Source organism: Rhagoletis pomonella, unplaced genomic scaffold, assembly GCF_013731165.1.
Source record: "Rhagoletis pomonella isolate Grant_MI unplaced genomic scaffold, Rhpom_1.0 Rhpom_scaffold_00004, whole genome shotgun sequence".
Classification (NCBI taxonomy): Eukaryota; Metazoa; Arthropoda; class Insecta; order Diptera; family Tephritidae; genus Rhagoletis; species Rhagoletis pomonella.
The window spans coordinates 27,183,563-27,192,353 of NW_023458558.1; positions in this window are offsets into that span (position 1 = coordinate 27,183,563).

Sequence of the window (8,791 nt, forward strand, 5' to 3'; positions counted from 1 at the left end):
TTGAAAAACTGAAACTTTGAACTGTTTTAGTAGAATTTCATAAGCCATGCCCAAATATTTTTTCAAAATTCAGATTTGAAAGTTGAAAATTTTGATGAAAATTTGTTAATTTTTTCTAAGTAAGCCTAGTTAAAGCTTAAAACATATTTTTATAAATAAATAGTTTTAACCTGAAAAACATTCTATATATTTAACAAAAATCGCCATGCGCTCAGTTTTGTTCAGTCATTTAGTTCAATAGCGTCATAATCCAAAAAATACAAATTTTGAGTTGAGTATGCAGAAAATACGTCTTCTTCCATATCGTGTAAAAAAAGTCGTAGCTATATCGATTTCCAGTATTTCACTGAACAAAATATGTCTTCTTTTTTACTATAGGAATATTCGTCGCTTGGCGCGCAATACCTCGTATCCGCCAAATACAATACCAAATATAAGATAGTGCGGAAATTTTGCAATCGAGGCAAGAATCGTATTTTATTCAAACGAGACAGATTAACCAAAATAAATTCTTTTCTATGCCAACTCATACATGGTAGTGCATTTTGCAGATAGGAGCTATTGTGCGCCAACCGACGATATGTTAATTCAAAACTTCAAAGCCGTTTTTCTCGAGTTTTGCTTTTTTCAGTTATGACACTATTAAAGTAAATGAGCCATATGTAAATAAATATTCATTTTAGACACGGAAATTGAAGCGGTGGTTGCCCATAAATATTGAGAAATCTTTCCAAAACTTCTTTTGGCTTTACTTCCATGTCGTAATTTATACTGAGGAGGGCCAACCCAAGCCAAGCTTTGACTCGGCGCAAAGAAGAGAAAAAAGGTATACGAAGTGGAGTATTAACAGGCGGAAATATATCTTCCTCATAATATATGGGTATCTCGATGGTAGATGCCACTTGAGTACCGGATTCAATTTTGAGCTTCCATTGCTGCTTCCAAAACCCTTATTCTGCTACTAGCCTCAATTTTTGCTGTTGTTTTTTCCCAACCAAAATATCACCTAAAGACTTTATAAAGCAGTTAATAACTTCGATGCTATTTTTTTCTTGTAAATGGATGTTGGACTGAGATTAAAACATTTATGGACGTCTTTTGAATAAGACGCCTTTATTTATCCGCCTATTTATGTTCAAGATAGATTACGTAAAAGGTATTTATCAAATTTCTCACTACAGTGGTAGAATGAAAATACAAATTAATTCCCCTATTTCCTGCCCCGTGGATCCGCGCCTGTCCATAAGTGCATACAAAACAGAATATATGTATGTATATCTACATTTTTGGTATGAAAATTATATATTCATGCATATGAATTTCACAGAAGCAATATCATTACCATCAATACCATTTTTTCAAATTATTGTTGCTTTTCCACAATAAGTTTTTCATTAAAAACGGCCTCAAGCTCAATAAAAATTGTTGAATAGAAGCAATATAATTGGATTTCTAAAAGCTAGCGAGTTCAGTTAGATATACGATTAGTATTGTTCTGCTGCTGAAATAATATGAGAGAAAAAATGTTCTCCAATAATGTTATACCATAGTTAGTTATCTGCAGGTGTGGATCCCGAGTGAAATTTTGTTAGAGGAGTGGGAGGGGGGCTGCCTCAGCATAATGTACCTCATTCAATGATTGTTTTCATAAACATAAACTTTATTTTTGATGCATATGTATACATAAATATGTAAATAAAATTTCACACTGAAACGGATGCGGTGGATGACCATATTGAGAAATCTTTCCACCAATTCTTTTGACTTTACTTCAATGTCGTAATCAGCTTTGTCGCTTTGGTAATATTTAACCAAAATCGGTAATTTGTTTCTTTATTTATCAGGTTTTATTAATTTTTCAATTAATTTTTCAATTTGGTCTTACATGTCAAATAGGTAAATATTGGTTCTAATTCCACTTCCTGAAAATTTCGTAAGGCGAAAGTTGTTCCAGCATTCCTAGGCTACTACAATGGTTTGTTCTTGAATAGACTGCTTGAATGTGGCTATTGCTAAGTATATGCACCGTGTCCTTTCGTGGAAGGTTTTGGGTGGTCCTACCTTTTCCTGTCAGTTCGTCGGCTCTGCAATTTCCATCAATTTTCCGGTGTACCCGGCAACCATATGTATATGAGTAGAATTCTACGTAAATATGTATGTTCTCGTTCAAAAAGCTACGGCACTCAGCGGGAAACTTCACTATGGCTATGTGTGAGTTCACAGCTTTACTTCAAGCGTTAAATTTTGATATATTTTCATGTCACTTGTTTACATACAGTAATCCATAAAATTATAGCCGCACCATATTTTTACAAGTCTTAACATATTATTTTTTTTGTAATTTAATTTTGGTTATTTTTTATAAAAATATTGTTCTTTCTGTAACACAACTCAAAAAATTCAAATTTCAAACTTTGTTCAATACATATTTAAAAAAATTCAAAACACTTTCATAAAAATTTTAGGTGTTCCATTCACCTGATTGCTTGAAAGACTTGGTATCTTCGGATATACATATGTACAGACATATCGAGCCCTAACTGCCGATATAATGTAAGCGACATTTTTTTAAATTTTATTTTTGTTGCAGAAAGGCTTCTAAATGCTCTAGGAACATTGGCACAGCTCTGGTCCGATACTTTTCATATAAAATCCTGTAAAAAAAACAGCAAAATTACACTCTGAATTGAGAGTAAAAAGTGAATAACAACCAAAATGTACGGGAAGAAAAAAGCATATTGCTTGTAAAAACATCAAAGAGCTTATCGCTTGACACTTTTCATAATTTTAACAGAAGAAAAAGTTCGGGTAAAATCTTGCAACTTCATTCTGTATACAACACTCCAAAAATCGCTCTCACTTACAGGATTTTGGTGTACTTGTAACTTCCTGCAAGTTCGTGCAAAAATCTGTAAATTCCTGGAGTACTGAATAAGAGCTACTCTTATCGACTTCAGCAAAAAAAAGTATCGTACTTCTGAGTAATTCACACGCTCGTTTGAGAATTTCACAGTGCTCTGGTAGACTGCACGGCACTCTGGCGAAGTTTCTTGGAACGGGTTAACAACTATTCAGGTATACGGCGGCATAAATATAAATGGTGACGCGATATTTTAAAAAGTTTTGGCGAAATATTTTTCTTTTGTTTATTTAATGTTTTTGTTTATATATGGAAGCTTAGCTCGTTTTCTAACTAAAACCATGTAAGTCCGAATTTCCAACTTCGTGCAAAAATTAGGAAAACTTGACAAATTTCAACAAAATTGCATACAATATTCAAACTTTTCAATCAGTATTTTTAGAAAAAAATTTGCTTTGGTATAGCGTTTTATAGCCTATCTATTAAATTTTAGTATTATAAGGTAAAAATTTAAAGAGAACACAAAATAAATTTGATTTTTAGCAATATTTTTCCTGACAGTGATACGCAATTTTGTGTTCGACAACTTTTGTATATGGGCAGCTGCGTCAAAAAAAAAAAAAATCGAAAATCTGCGGCAAGTCGTAGCCACTTCAAACTTACATCTTCTTTATACTTTCTTATTATTATTTATTTTTAAAATTAAATTGGCCTACAAAATTTCATATCTAAAATTTTTCTCTTTTTTATACTTACTTATTATTTATTTCTTAAATTAAATTGGCCAACCAAATATAATGCCTCAAATTTTTCTAAGACTTCTAATTAAGAGGCTCGCAGTTTTGATGAAACTTTGTCGATTTTTTATAATTTTTTTACAAAGTTTGGAATTCGCTCTTATAAGCTTTTTGTTAGACCGCGAGCTATGCTTTCTTAAAAAATGATAAACATTAAATAAGCAAAATAAAAATAGCAGAAATATGTTAAAAGATTGTGTCCCTATTTATGTTTTCGCCACCGTATATCTTTGTCACAATGTGTAAGTGTCTCGATGGCGGATTCAATTTTCAGCCTCCATTGCTGCTATCAAATCGCTAACTATGCTCTTAGCCTCAATTTTTGTTGTTGTTCGCTCCCTTGTAAAACCATACCGAATCGTTCTACGAGGCAATTGATAAGTTCCAGGGTTTTTTTTCCTTTAAAGTGGATGATATGCGTAGGCATTTAATATCAGACTGAGATTGAAACATTTCAGGACTTGAGTGACCATTTCGATTATTGGTATGAATATTGGCAGAAGTTTTATAGTATCTACTCTTCACACGTTTAAGATGGATGATTGCAGTGCTCTTAAAAACAAAAACATAAAGCCATTATAATTTCTTCAGCCACAATAACTTTCACTTAGGATATATTCATTATTTAAAAGTAAAATTTTTTTCTTGCGAAATTCAAAGCCATCGAAGCCACACACCAGTTAGCTGATTTAGAAAGTTGATTTGAATAATAGCGCACAGAATCCTTTCCTCGCCATCATCCTCATTTGCAAAGTAGAGTGCTTCTAATGCACGAAACGTGTAACCGTAATTAGGTGGTTCATGACAAATGACACACAAATGTACTTAATTATATAACTACAAACATATTTACAATACATACATTTATAAGTATATGTGCAGCCATACGCATGCGTTAATGCGCTTCCAAAGTGCCACTATTACGAGCTAATAAATAAATCACAATAATGCATCATAATTGAGACAACCGGAAAGCTGCGAGTTGAAACCTGCATGAAGCTTGCTAATTTTGTGCGCGCTGCTGCATCGAGTACAATAAAAACAAATGATCGGGTGAATAAATGGTGCAGAGTGCTGTAAATTTAAATGATTTACCCACAAAAATGTCAGAGGAACTTATCGACCAATCCAAATGCACTCAACAGATGGCGCTTTTCTCAATGCCTGAATTATTGAATTGACAAAGTTGCAGCAGATAGAAAACACTGGAGACTCTGGTAAATCCAAACACATCCGAGTGTAGATTAAATGTCATTGTACTTAAAATTCCCCTAGGATCTCTTCGAACAAGTTGAAGTCTCAAATGTTGCATACTTTCGGGAGTTAATGTCACAGCATGCTGTATTGTTGTAGATTGATATGAGTACATATATTTATGTATAGTAAATTCATTTACATGTACATGTGCACATATTGCACACCGTCTACAAAAGAAGCACAACTCAAAATTTGGCATTTTTGAAATTATGCGCTAAAAATGTAAGCAGAGCTTTTATTTATATTTCAGCAAAAGCTGAAGCAAATTTTTTTATAATTTATTAAAAAAAAAAAAACCTAAGGTAAAGTCGCCCTTGCCCTTTTATTAATATCATGTGCTAAGAAATCGTTTGTCGCATTTTCTGGCAAACGTATTGTTTTGAGTTGTGACTCTTTTGAAGACGATGTGCGATATGTGGACGGCCTTTTGCGGTATTGCGGTATTGATTTTCAGGACATTTCAAATCACGAACACAATTTTACCTGTTCAGGAATAGTATGAATATATAAATTGCTTTAATGTCCAAATTAGGTATATTTTAAGTGCAATTTGGTAACCCACTTCCTCCATCGGCTCCACAGTTTTAATTAACTGAAGTACGGGTGACATTAAAAAACTAACAAACAAATTTTACCATTCGCTTTGTTTTTCAGTGGAACCTATATTTGCTACAATGCGACAGCAACACGGAGGTTGGCAAGCGGGTTTTAAGTTGTGTATATATCTTTAAGATAATCATAATTCACCTACAGAGAACGACAGAGAATCCTTTGATCCATGAACTGCTGCAATAACGGCCGACCCCAGCAAATTTAGCAAGCAGATATGATTCCAATATTGCATTTACGGTGTATGAGGTTTTGCGCTCTTTTTATGCATACTTAACCCATTCTTCATTTATCCAACTGAAAAATAAATTCGTATATCACAAACAGGGGACCAAAGCAGGCCACACATAAAGGGTTTCTAAAAATGGCAACTATGCCGCCATCTACTGGCACATTGTGAATGTCAACCGGATTTTATATAAAATTCGGGTTTTCTACTCGTGGATCCATTTTTACCAAACGTATTTTTCATCATGTAGGCAGCACAGCTTTTGAATTTGAACGAAATCGGTTTATAAATACGACTTTTATAAATAAATTGACTGTAACGCCACCTGTCGAGTTTTTTAGTAGCCCATTATAGGACAATATGTATATGCAAGGTAAAACCTGCGATGATTTGACTGAAATCAATTCAAAGGTTTTTTAGTTAAGTCCGAACAGTGAAAACGACTATCTCTTTATATCAGAGGACCGAGAACTAAAGGTATGCTCGAAGCTAAATATTTTCATCGTAGTTTTGTTCCCAATAACTCACGAAGGGGAGAACAGAACAGTTGGGAACGTTCTTAACAGGAATTATATTATAAACAAATCCTTGGCTACGTTCGGAAAGCGAACAAAATGCAAATAATACTTTCGGGAACATATTTAGGAGAACAAATAGGAGCAAAAGCCTAAGGTACTTTCTCTCGAAGAACAATTTGAGAACTATAGCCTCAGGAACGTTCTGACAGGGAAAGAAACGGGAGCAAATCTTCTCTGAACTATTCGCGAAGAACTGATGCGAAAACAAAAGTCTTCTCTAGAGACTAAAATTAATTAAAACAAAACACCATTCTTGTCGCTTAAAAATGTTTACTTTTCACAACATTTGTTTCGACTCGTGCGTGTTGTCATCCTCAGTTGCTAAGGTTCAACTGAGGATGACACCATGCGCATGTCGAACAAATTTTTTTTGAATAATTAAGATTTTTAAGCGATAAGCGACTGTTGACGTCGCTTACCACTCCAAATAAACTTTTAATGAAGTTTTCCTATAGCGCTGAATTTGAATAAAATGTGTGAATATAAAAAAGAACTGAAATTAAGTCTGCCAAAGTTTTAAGACATGACTTTTTTTGTAGAGGAAATCAAAAATTTTTCCATAAATGGACAGTTCACCCTAATGATAAACGATATGACAGTTGAAATGATTCAGCTTTATGCTGGATTAAAATTTAAAATCGTCGTTCTTACTGAAACGATTTTTCATTTCAGCTCATTCTTAACTTTAATTTCTCAAAACTTGTTTTCTCATTTTGTTCTCTACCAGAGCATTCCCCATACTTCTGTTCTTCTTGTGGACGTTCCTGAGGGTTTTGTCCGCATTTTGTTTTTACGGGAACGCTCCCGAACCTTTGGTTTTCATTTTGTTCTCGTTCAAACTGTTTTCAATACTCCTGCTACCGTTTGGTTACTTTTCGGGAACGTTCTTGACATACAATGTTTTTCTCATGCAGAACTAAACCCAAACCGGAACGCGTTCTTGGTCCCAGCTTTATACATATACATTTGAGAAATAGTCTCGAGGTCCTTATATATAAAATTGCCCTATTATAGTAGATGATTAATTTCTTTTGAATGAACCTGGCTTTAATTGTTTTCACAATTTTTCGATAATTTTTAAAGACTTTAAAAAATTACACCTTTCTTCATATAACTATAACCGCTTACTCTTAAAATGATCTACTAAAAGTGTATGTAAGTATGCGCATGTCAATACGATTTCTTCAAGAAAACAAAATTGATAATAGCACAGTCCAAAAAAATGAAAATGTTTTTTTCTATGTAAGACTTTAGACCCCGCAATTTAATTGACAGAGCAAAGCAATTTAGAAAATCATAAAATTTAAACTTCTGAAACATGTTCTAGTGTTTTGAAGCGCCGCTAATTTGCTCAACACACTCAGCAGCTTCAGTTGTAAAATTAAATTTATTTTAATATTCTCTTATGGTCAGTGAATTATTAACTTCATAACTGCATTATCCAGCGACTGCGGCTAATTTCCCAGCATATGTCCGAAACGCATTTTGTTTTTCACTCACAATAATGTGATTCCCTAGCGAGTGCACATATGTATGTAGTATATTTACGTTCCCACATATCTAGTACAATGTCGATTTGCCATGGTATTGACACATCAATCAGACAACTTGTTAAATCAGTGCACGTTCCTCGCTTATTTGATCACGATTTGTGTGAGCGCAGTTGCTTGACAAAATTAGCTGAATAAAGCAAGGCAAGTAAATAAAAGAACGAGCGAATGAGGAATAAGAGTTGAAGAGAAAGAAAAAAGTTGAAAAAAAATACATAACAAAACAACTTGAATAGTGGATACGAGTATAATATACCTAGCGTACTGGATAATCGTAGGAGACGAGTCCGAGGTACAAGTACGTGTGTATGTATGTATAAACGTATAAGTATATGTGCCTACTTTTCATTTTTTCATTTTTATAACAGGAACTGTTACTGGTTCACATAAACTGTACTGTACATTTGCTTAAATTTTAATCATATTTTGCTTTGTTTGCATTTAAAGCATTTAACTTCCCTAAAATTGATTTAAGTAAACTAATACTACTAAATATTTACATACATTTACCAATACAGCCTTTCGGCGGGTATAATTAAAGCTAACTTTCGTTTAATTTACTTACATAAATTGCTATAAAATTCGCATATTGCGCTTGTTTACTGGTCTGCCAGCCTTAAATATTCGTAAGCCATGGCGTATGAGTGACAACAATGCGTCATATCAACATGTACACGAACCATCTTTGTTGTTGCTAAGATGCGTAATATTATGAAGAGGAAGGATATATTTAGTAGGGTAGAAATCAATTTATTAGAATTGGGTATGCTAAGAAGGTATTCTAGTTTAAAAGGATCTTAAAATGACGTACATATATACATCGGCGTAGCCAGAATGAAATTTAGGGGGGGAGGGGGGAGCTCGACCCTATTAAGCTGGCATTTCAGGGTACTATTTTATATATATATAAG